The 9,049-nt window shown below is 50.2% G+C and overlaps 1 long non-coding RNA gene across 1 annotated transcript; it reads right to left on the bottom strand.

The window, feature by feature from the left end:
• Positions 1 to 6,240: 6,240 nt before the first annotated feature.
• On the bottom strand, positions 6,241 to 8,247 carry LOC117095845. The gene is made up of 3 exons (XR_004442202.1): positions 8,099 to 8,247; positions 6,555 to 6,617; positions 6,241 to 6,360 (listed from the first exon to the last, which is right to left on the bottom strand). It is a non-coding gene; the product is annotated as an uncharacterized LOC117095845 (long non-coding RNA).
• Positions 8,248 to 9,049: the final 802 nt, after the last annotated feature.

Raw genomic sequence — 9,049 nt, forward strand, 5'->3', positions numbered from 1 at the left:
GGCAATGAAGAAGTCACCATATGCCACGGAGTGGTTTGTTGGTTATGAAAGAAGCTGGAATACAGCAGGAAGAACTGAACTTTAAAGGTGAGCATGAATATTCAAGAAGTGTCATGGTGTAAAACAATCTGCATAGCTGTGGTGGAAAGGCTTCTTTTCTGCTCAGGAAACAGCTGAAAATTACATTGATGGGTTTGTTTCCTATGAAAACCTTAGTCTCAGCCAGGCATGATGGCTCACGCCTGCAATCCCAGCACTTTGGGAGGCCAAGGCAGGTGGATTGCTTGAGCCTAGGAGTTCAAGACCAGTCTGGCCAACATGGCAAACCCAATCTCTGCAAAAAATACAGAAATTAGCCAGGCATGGTGCATGCCTGTAGTCCCAGCTACTCTGGAGGCTGAGGTAGGAGGGTCACTGAGCCCAGGGAAGTTGAGGCTGCAGTGAGCCAAGATGGTGCCACTGCACTCCAGCCTGGGTGATAGAGAGAGACCCTGTCTGAAAACCAAAAAACAACACAACCTTAGTCAGACCAAGTCTGTGGAGCTGATGAGTCAGGCAGCTCCACCTGTGCTCTTTTCTAGACAGGATGGTTGAGGAGAGTCACAACAGGCGTTCAGGAGGAAATGCACGGGATGATGCTGGCCAAAGCTGGTTGTGGTTGGAAAAAGCCACTGGTGTGAATGATGTATGGTAGCTAGTATGCAAGGGAACATATACTGGGAACCGGAGCCATGTTTTCTGCGTGGTTTAATAATCCTTTGCATCAGTGCCAGGAATTCACTGCAGATAAGCTGGTCTGGAAGAAAAACGAACATTTTGTTATTTCTGCACAGCTGCTCCACACATTCCCTTCCTGAATGTCTTTTGAAAAGCAATATTTCTGACATTGACTTTTCAGCAATTTGTGAAGGGAGTTTTACACTCCAGTAAGAGTGAATAGAAATGCTTTTCTTCAGGGGAGGGGGAACCCTGCCATTAATAGAAGCAGGACTCCCTAAGTTCACTCACAAGGCTGCCGTTCACACCGTCACAGATGCTCGGACAGAATGGACAGCTCCACGAACGTGCGCTCGGTTGACTGTGTGAACCGCAAACATTTGAGACAGGCCTCAGTTACTTTAGAAAGTTTATTTTGCCGAGGTTGAGGACGCGCACCGGTGACATGGCCTCAGGAGGTCCTGACGACATTTGTCCAAGGTGGTCAGAGCACAGCTTGGTTTTAGACACTTGGGGGAGACCTGAGACATCAGTTAACACATGTAAGATGAACATTGGTTTGGTCCGGAAAGGTGGGACAACTGGAAGCAAAAGTGGGACTCAAAGTGGGGAGGGGGTTTCCAGGTCATGGGTGGATAAGAGACAAGTGGTCGCATTGAGTTTCTGATGAGCCCCTCCAAAGGAGGCAGCCAGATACTCATTTATCTCAGCGAGCAGAGGGGGAACTTGGAGCAGAAAGGGAGGCAGGTTTGCCATAAGCAGCTCCAGTTTGACTTTTCCCTTTAGCTTCCTGATTTCGGGGGCCCAAGAGATTTTCCTTTTGCAGCTGCATGAGCACTTTGACCTAAAACAATTCTTGAAACCGAACCTGGAGATAAAGCCCATCTGTGGCAGAAGAAGGTGATAGCAAACCGCATTACTGACTCTCGACGTTTATCAACCAAAAGGGGAAGCGGGGAGAACATCACAGAGAAGAGATGCCGACCCTTGAAATGGGGCACCTCTGTGCCTGCCTTGCATGATGGAGAAATTGCTGGAATAGGCTGAATACCAGCGAGAATGGGAGGGGAAAGGTGAGGGAGATGTGGACTCTGGGGAGCCCCCACAGACTATCTGGCAATAATCTGTGGCCTGCTACTTGCTGGCTTTAAGGACATTTATCAGTGAGCAGGAGGACCCCTGAGTTAGAGAGATGCTTAGGTGTGGCAGTGCTGATGTGGGAGGAAGGGCTGAGAAGCCCATTGATGTGGTGCTGCCCCGGGACTTCAGAGACTCTTCTTCAACCCATCCTCCATGCTGCCTCCCGCCCTATGATCTCAGCAATGCATCACTGCTGTGCCGACTTTCCCAAGACCCTCAAGCAGCCAGACATAGCCTGACTCGTTGCATGTATGCATACAGGTGTCAACCTAAGATAATCAAAAGGGCCAGAATCTAGTTTAAGGAGAGTTTATTCAAGTGCAAAGTTTAAGTCCAGCCACCCAGGAAGCACAGATTCCAAAGAATGGAAGTCAGTGTTCTGAAGTGTAGAAGTTTGGGGCCACATATACAGATAAAGTTTACGGAAGCTTACCAGAATTTTAACATCTTTAGACTTTAATGTATAGTTTCAATGGTCTGCTTAGTCGAGGTGGTCTTTTTCTTTCACGAAAGGTGTATTTGGCCGGGCACAGTGACTCATGCCTGTAATCCTAGCACTTTGGGAGGCCAAGGTGGGTGGATCACCTGAGGTCAGGAGTTCAAGACCATCCTGGCCAACATGGGGAAACCCAGTCTCTACTAAAAATGCAAAAATTAGCCGGGTGTGGTGGCGAGCACCTATAATCCCAGCTACTCGGGAGGCTGAGGCAGGAGAATTGCTTGAACCTGGGAGGCGGAGGTTGCAGTGAGCCAAAATTGCGCCACTGCACTCCAGCCTGGGCAACAGAGCCAGACTCTGTCTCAAAAAAAAAAAAAAAAAAGAGAAGAAAGGTGTATTTAATCTTCCACACTGAAAATGCAACAGTCATGAGGTCTTTGTGCCATCTGGTCTGAGCTGGTGGGTACAAGACAATAAAGGAGGCAGGTAATCTATAACAGAGATCGATCAGTGATGGGAAGGAGGAGATCTGATCAGAGATGGATCAGTGATGGGAAGGAGGAGATCTGTTCTCTGGGAGACTGAGGTGGGAGGATTACTTGAGCTCAAGAGTTCTTTTTTTTGAGATGAGTCTCGCTGTCACCCTGGGTGGAGTGCAGTGGCACGATCTTGGCTCAATGCAACCTCCACTTCCCAGGTTCAAGCGATTCTCTTGTCTCAGCCTCCCTAGTAGTTGGGATTACAGGTGTGTGCCACCACGCCTAGCTAATTTTTGTATTTTTAGTAGAGACGGGGTTTCACCACATTGGTCAGGCTGGTCTCAAACTCTTGACCACAACTGATCCACCCGCCTTGGTCTCCCAAAGTGCTGGGATTACAGGTGTGAGCCACTATGCCCGGTCGAGCTCAGGATTTCCAATCCAGCCTGGACAACACAGCAAGATCCTATCTCAAAAAGAAAAAAAAATGACAATACGACTTTGCAGCTTTTCAGAACATCATTAACTTTGCAGCTGTTAGTATTTCTCCTAGTCATGTCCAGAACAAGGACCCTGGGGAATAGAGTTAAGCTGTAATCTAAGAAGCAGAATTTGCAAATATGCTACTGACTCGGTCTCCAGGACTTAACGTCCCCTTTGGCATAATAAATTTAGAGGGTCCTGAAATTTTATTTGCTTTTAAACGACTTTTTTTTTTTTAAACAGACATTTAGCTTCACTTGAACCTGTGTTTGAAGCTTTAGTGAACATTGTCCTTGGGAGTAAGAAGTACTAGAAAATTTATGGTATGTGGTTACTTGCTATTTCATGAACTACCGTATTACCATATAAATCAGCTGGAAGCAAGCTGTCATCCTGTTTATGGGATATTTGTTCCACTTAGCATGATGAATTTGGCTGCAGGAATATCAGTATATTTGCCTTTGCAGTCCTGCCTCAGACACCTGATGGGGGCTATGCAATCTATAGTACTTGCTTTTATTTGTTTATTCTGCTGTAAATGGTTTGTTTGAATGTTTTGTTTGCAAAAATAGCCTTAATTTTCCCTTCACTGTTTCCATGCACCTTAGAAATAGGACTTTGCAGCCGGTTGTGGTCATACACACCTATAGTCCCAGCTACTTGCAAGGCTGAGGCGGGGGTGTGGCAGACCAGGTCTCACTAACGCAGGCCTCCATAACAACTGTTTCAGTACTGACCAAGTGATTAAGTTAAATACTAAAAGCTGAAAGAGCCAGCACCCTTATACAAAGGCTGGAATGTAACAAAAGCCCACCAAGAGGTTTGCCCAGGCCTTTCCTGGGCTTTAAAGCATGACAAGATAACAAAGGAATTCTCAACAGGACCCATTTAGGATTAAACAAGTTTTACTGGGGGTCTGAAGAAGCTCCCCAGGCCTCCACAAACAAGCTTTATTGGAGACTAAAGGAACTCCCTAAACCTCCATGACTTAGCAGGAGGCCAGATCCGGGTGATCACCCCAGCACCTGGACCCAGTAGATTAATTAAATTCACTGAGGCTCCAGAGGAAGGTCTTCAGGACTCAGACCTTAGTTATAGATTAGAAGTTAATCACTTACGTCTTTAGATGAATGCACACTTACGCTTAGGCATAGAGCTTAGAAGGTATACAAGTTCTGGAAAACGCTGTAATTTTGAGTTGTTCTGGTGATAATTTCCAGGCCTTCTCTCTGTGACTGGTTACAGAAATAAAAACTCCCTTCTCTCCCAGTTCATCTGCGTCTTGTTACTGGCACATGAGCATAGGTGGTCTACCCTCAGTTTTGGTCTGTTAACAGGAGGATTACTTGAGCTCAGGAGTCCTAGTCCAGTCTGGGCAACAGAGGAAGACCCTGTCTCAAAAAGAAAGAAAGAAATGATGCTATGAGTTTGCTGCTTTTTAAGTCGATGACTTTGCAGCTCTTTACCTGAAGTGGTGGCATCTGTTTCCCCTGTTTGAGTGCGGTACATCTAGGAGAATGGCTTTGAGCAGTGGTGTGGCAGACGTGACTGTAGGCCAGCCCTGAGCTGAAGCTGTCGGGGACTGCACACTTCCTCTCAGCTCTGCCAACTGCTGCAACATGCCTGGGCCAGCCCGCTGGAGCACAGAGCCCAGTGCATCGGGACAGCCCACATCAACAAGGCCCACCTGTCTCCACTGCAGGTGCGTGAGGGTGCCCGACTGCGAGTAGACAAACCGCCCAGCAGGTAGCTTTTCAAGCGGAATCACAGATAGCTCCATCGCTGTGGTGAAAGTTCTCCCCAGTGCCAGGATTCTACTTGGCCCCTGACTGCTTGAGCAGCCCATGTGACAGCCGTCTCTCTGCAGCCATGCGTGTCAGCCGGGCTGGAGCCAATGCATCAGGAAGTAGACACAGAAGTGGATCAGGAGCAGAACATTCCTGAGAGCTGGCAGAAGCTAGCGTCTGGAGCTGCTGGGATGTGGGTATGGGCTCTCTCAGCGGCGGAGACACGGATCCTGGCAGAACCAACGGCTGCTTTGTGCCTTCGATGCTGCTACTGGCCAGAGTGGTTTTCCGTCTCAAACCTCATACTGTGTGTCTGTTCTTTCTCATGTTTTACTTAAAGGAGAAGAAAAAGGTGACTGTGTACATGTTGGTGGCACACATAACCGAGTATTAAGTATTACAAAGTCTTACAGGCAGGGCACAGTGGCTTACACCTATAATCCCGGTATTTTGGGAGGCTGAGATGGGCAGATCACCTGAGGTCAGCAGTTTGAGACCAGTCTGGCCAACATGGTGAAACCCCATCTCTGCTAAAAATACAAAAATTAGCTGGGCATGGCAGTGCATGCCTGTAATTCCAGCTACTCGGGAGACTGAGGCAGGAGAATCGCTTGAACCCGGGAGGCTGAGGTTGCAGTGAGCTGAGATCACACCGCCGCACTCCAGCCTGAGTGACAGAGTGAGACTCTGTTTCAAAAAAAGAAAAAAAGTCTTAAAAGTCTTACAGACTTAAGGAAGAATTTGTCTTCCTCTGTGACAGCGGAGATGTGCTCTGATGATATAGGAGAAAACCCCAAAATCAGTATCAGCCCACCAACCAGGCCAGTGAAGCCCCACCCAGACGCACCAGGCGTGGTAGTCCATGAACAGCCAGGCTTTTGTAAAGGCCGGTGCTTTATGGAAAGATGCTCTGCTGAGCCCGGGTTCTGGGGCTTCCAGTCGCTCAGTCTTTTGTTTACTCATCTATTGCATATTTCTCGAGCACCTCCCATAAACCAGATGCCGCCTGAGGAACTGGGGTTACCAGGGCAAATGAGACCAGGCCCCTGCCCTCAAGGGCCCCAGGTTCAGAAGAGAGAAGACAAAAAATAGGAAAAGAAGTGAACTAATTTCAGATGGTGCTTAGAGCTGTGGAGAGAATGCATGGCACTCGGAGGCCCTGAGCAGCCCAGATGGTGCAGCAGCTGCTGGCACTGTCTTTCCACTTTGGAAATGGAACGTAGTGCCCCACTTGCTGTGGTGATGGACACTAGAGGGCGGAGTTCTCCAGCTTTTAGGCAATGTGAAGGCTCAGTCCAATTCTCTGCTTCTGCAACTACAGAGATGATTATTTGGGACCACTGGATGGGGAGAAGAAAGTCAGTGCTTCCCAGGGGGTACTGCACAGGACAGAGAACCAGTGTTGGAGATCAGACAGGCTCGGGGGACTGGGAGATGGAAGCCATCACCTTTACCTTGGGCATTTCGTCTTAGGCCCCATGGAAACAGGGGCCATGGTTTGGTGCTTACCATTTCTTTCAAACAGATAACGGCATACAGTAAGTCCTCAATTTCATCACAGGTTCCTGGAAACTGACTTTAAGCAAGACAACATATAATGAAAACAGTTTTACCACAGGCTAGTTGATATAAACAAGAGTTAAATTCCTATGGCATAGGCCAGGTGCGGTGGCTCACACCAGTAATCCCAGCACTTTGGGAAGCCAAAGTGGGCAGATTACCTGAGGCTGGAAGTTCAAGACCAGCCTGACCAACATGGAGAAACACCGTCTCTACTAAAAATACAAAATTAGCCGGGCGTGATGGCGCGTGCCTGTAATCCCAGCTACTCAGGAGGCTGAGGCAGAAGAATCATTTGAACCCGGGAGGCAGAGGTTGTGGTGAGCCGAGATCGCACCGTTGCACTCCAGCCTGGACAATAAGAGTGAAACTCTGAAAAAAAAAATTCCTAAGGCATATTTCTGTTATCAAAACATCACCAGATCAGGCATGGTGGCTCAAACCTATAATCCCAGCACTTTGGGAGGCTGAGGTGGGCAGATCTCTTGAGGCCAGGAGTTCAAAACCAGCCTGGGTGACATGATGAAATCCCATCTCTACAAAAAATACCCCCAAATTAGCCAGGAAAGGTGTTGTGTGCCTATGGTCCCAGCTACTTTGGAGGCCGAGGTCGGAGGATCGCTTGAGCCTCAGAGGCCAAGTTTGTGGTGAGCTATGATCACACCACCACACTCCAGCCTGGGCGACAGAGCGAAACCCTATTTCCAAAAAAACCCCACAAATAAACCAAAAAACACCACCAAATTTCTAAAGACCCAAACACTTCTAATATTAAACATTGAAATAAATGTAAACTATCCCTACATGTAGAGGTAGCTATACCTACATAGGAAGGATTAATACAAACAAGTGAGATAATTATCTACCCAATGTTTGGGAAGCCCGCGAGTGACGGTGGTGGCAGTGGTGGCGGTGAAATCAAGGAATCAATGTCTGCAAAGCACAAGCTGTTGGGAGCCCCTCCTCCCACCACACAGCTAAAAGACAAGCGACCGTGAGGATGGAGGCTCCCCGGTGACCCTCATATGCGGCGTTTGTTGTCATGCGTTTGTGTGATTACCGTAGGCTTTATAATTTGTATTTGATAATAATTTGTATTCATTTATTCATTCATTTTCCAACTTGCTGTCTCCAGTTCAGGGTGGCAGGTGGCCAGGGCCCATCCCGGCAGCTCAGGGCCAAGGCGGGCACCCGCCCTGGATAGGATGGGCCTCTGTGGGACACCCACACTCACTGAGACTGGGCCCCTGTAGACACGCCGTGAGCCTGAGGTGTGCACTTGGGATGTGGGAGGAAACTGGAGCACCTGGAGAATACCCACGTGGACGTGAGGAGACCTCCTCAACGCTCCCTACAATGAAACGATGGGATCTGAGGACCTGCTGTATTTATTTGTCCCAACCCAGTGGCCCTGGCCTTCCGGTAGTCCCTGCTGCTGGGTGCACATCCCCTCACGCTTAGTCCATTGACCAGGACTGGCCACATGGCCTCACCTCGCTGTGGGCGGTGGCTTCTGTCCTGGGGCAGGCAGCTGCTCAGGTCTGGAGATGAGCCCCACCTCCAGGTGCAGCTGCTCCAGGTGTGGAAACCGGGCTCTACCTCGTGGGGAGCGTCTGCTGTGGGTCACAGCCTTGCTAGGAGGTTGCGGGGGATGGGGGATGGGGAGATAAGAGGGGTCGTGTTGAGGCTTTCCCTCCCTGGCAGTGACCGGCGCAGCCCTCGCCAGTGCCGCTGCCCCCTCCCCACCTCTCCCTCCATCTGGAACACAGCATGGGGGCTGCCCTCCAGCCCTCGGTGTGCAGGGCTTGCACACCTTGGCTTGCAGGCCATTTGGGGGATCCCAGTGGGGCAGCTGCCAGCTGGAGAGATGCTGGTGCCAAGCCGTGCTGCTCCTGGGGGCAGGCTGGGTAGGGGCTGAGGGGCCGCAGTGAGGGGTCCACAGTCATCCAGGAACCACACGGCTCTCACCTGGCAGGGCTCATAGGCATGTTGATGGAGGGAATGTTTCCTCAGTCCTCTCCCCCAGCCCTTACCAGGCAGTACCCCCACCCACCATACTGTCTCTTGCCTGGGTCTCAGGTGGTCAGCGCTGTGTCTGGCCCCTGCCTCTCCCTCTGTCCCTTCAGCTGAAGCGGGCTCCACTCCTTCCCAGGACTTCCCGTGCAGTCTGAAGCATGATCACATCCAGTCTGACCCTCCCTCGCCACCCCAGGAGGAAGTAGAGGCTGAGTGGCCATGCCCCGCAGCTGAGCGGCCCCCCTTGCCTTTGGCCCCGCCTTGGCCTGCCTGGCGGCCGTCCTGTCACCTGTCAGCCCTTGCTGTCTGCTGGACACCTGCCCTGCAGGTGGGGTGCATGGCAGACCCGTGAGTGCCCACCACGCCTCGCCATTCAGGAAGCCACCCAGGTGCTCCGGGCAGTGTTGGGGCAGGGTGTGTCTGTGCGG

This window comes from Trachypithecus francoisi, unplaced genomic scaffold (assembly GCF_009764315.1).
Source record: "Trachypithecus francoisi isolate TF-2019V2 unplaced genomic scaffold, Tfra_2.0 Lachesis_group14, whole genome shotgun sequence".
In the NCBI taxonomy this organism is placed as follows: domain Eukaryota; kingdom Metazoa; phylum Chordata; class Mammalia; order Primates; family Cercopithecidae; genus Trachypithecus; species Trachypithecus francoisi.